A 2,299-nucleotide genomic window follows, 5' to 3' on the forward strand; every position below is an offset into this window, starting at 1 on the left:
ACAGTTAAAGGCCCAAACTTACACTCAATATTTGAAAATGGTTCCTACCAATCAAACTAGGTTGATGTCAGCTTATGACATCAAGGAAGGCAAGATGCAGATGAGATTTTTTAAGCCTAAAGTACAACAACCCCAGACAATTGCAGACTACCTCAAAACTGATTTTGAGGTCTTGGCCAAGGACATTCACCCCATAGATCAAATAGAATTGCACAAACAGACAGGGGAAATCATCTATTCAACTTTGACAAGTAAGGCCATGATGGCACACATATTAGAGAACTCACTGAGCAATACCACTACTCAATTACAGTTGGAAAGAGCCTCCTCACACGCAAAGGACAACAAAATCAAATCACTGGAGGAGTTGATTATTGGGTTGGGTCATAACCCAAAAAATGTAAAAGTTGTAGAGGCCCTAATAAAAAAGAAAAATGAAGATATAGTTGCCCTGAGAAAGCAGCTGAAGTTGCCACCAGTGATGCATCCACAGACTGCTGAAGTTATTGAAAAGAAAGCTGAAGAAGAGATTATGGACCTAATCCTTAAGCTAAATGAACAATTGAAGGAGACTGAGCAGGAATTAGAAAAATCACTAAAAAGTAGGTAGAGTGAGTCAGTCGCTCAGCCTCAAAATGTAATACCAGTGGTTTCCACTGCAGTCCCTTCTACACTTGCAACCGCTCTTGCACCAAATCTTCCTTCAGCCACAACATAAACTATCACAGGTACAAGCATAGGTACAGCACAGATAGGAACTTTAGGTCAGAGCATTGAAGAATTAATTAAGTCCATGGAGGAGATGAAACTCAAAGTTTCTAAACTCCAAAAAGTAAAGGAAAAATTTGTCACCTTGGAACAGAAATATGATGGGTCAAAGATCAATTTTGCTAAAGAAGTGAGGAAAAATAAAGGCTTAGCTCAACAAGTCAAAACATTGGAAAAGGACCTCACCTTTGAAAAACCTTTGACAGATATCAGAAAAATTCTATGGACCAACATCACTCAATCAATAAATAATGTCTGCTCATCAATACAGATCATTTTTTAATAGATTGAACTAGTGAAAGTTGCCCTTCAAGAAATTCAAAAAACTAAGGAAGAGCTAGGAGGGAAGCCTGAGGAAGCTATCATGCTAATAAACTTTTTGAACAGCAGGACCAGGCATCAATTAGAACAAATGAATATTGAAGATAGAACTCAAACCATCCTGGAAATCATGGAAAAATTCATAGATAAATTAATGATAAATTAATGAGGCATGAGGATTATGTCGACAAACTGTATCAGTATGCAAATAATCGAGCAAGTTCATCATCTATTACATCTAAACAAAGCACTACCTATAGGCAGAGTTATTTATGACAGCTTGGAGAACCTTTTGTATGTTGAACATGAATTGAAACACTTGTTTCCTGTTCAGCCCAATTTTGTAAAATACACTAAGGCTGATGAAATCTTCAGGAAGCTACAAAGGACCAAGATACCAAGGGATGATTGGTGGACAGATATGATAGAAATTTTATAATTTACCTTGGTAAAAAGTAAAGTGAAGTATTTACCATAGTCAATTTTGGTAAAAGAAGATGAATGAGGATAAAGCAGGTAAAGAGTATCAAAACAGGTTAAAGAGTATCAGTGAAAAGTCAAAAGCAAGCAGTTAGCACAGAACTACGAGCTATACAACAAAATGCTCAATCATAGGGCCTGCCTCCAGCTCATTCACAAAAACAGGGACAACAAGTTAGCAGCTCACTTTCAGTTTCTATCTTCGAGACCATCTGTCTCTATTTTTATTTTAAATACATTTAGCTTTCCTAGAATATATCTCTCTCGATTAAGAGATATTTTTTTGTAAATTTTTGTATAAGTACTTCCTCATTCGAAGTACTTAGGGTGGATTCTTAGAGATTTTTGTAAACTTATTATTTTGGAAAAGAAGTGTTGATTGGACAACTCTTGTATGGCTAACTAGAAGCAGTAATAAAGCAAAGGATTTTTCACAAGATTCATGTGTCAAACAATGGTTAAATAAGTATTCTATATCCCATGTTTTACTATTTTCTAGTTTAATATTTCACATGTGTTTCATATCTAAACTATAAACGAAAAAGTATAATTCAGAAAGTGCTTTATTGCATTCTGTTTTTAAAATCGTCTATGTTCTTGATGTTTTCAACTAAACTATCATAGACAGGGAATGCTTTGTTGCTCCTTGTTTCTTAGTTTATCATTGTGGTCATTTAGTAAGAAATTCTAAACTGCTTCTTATTAATGATCACTCACTTTCCCTACCCTT

The sequence above is a fragment of the Pinus tabuliformis genome, chromosome 6 (genome assembly GCF_031772625.1).
Source record: "Pinus tabuliformis cultivar Carrire ecotype Pingquan chromosome 6, CPIR1, whole genome shotgun sequence".
Classification (NCBI taxonomy): Eukaryota; Viridiplantae; Streptophyta; class Pinopsida; order Pinales; family Pinaceae; genus Pinus; species Pinus tabuliformis.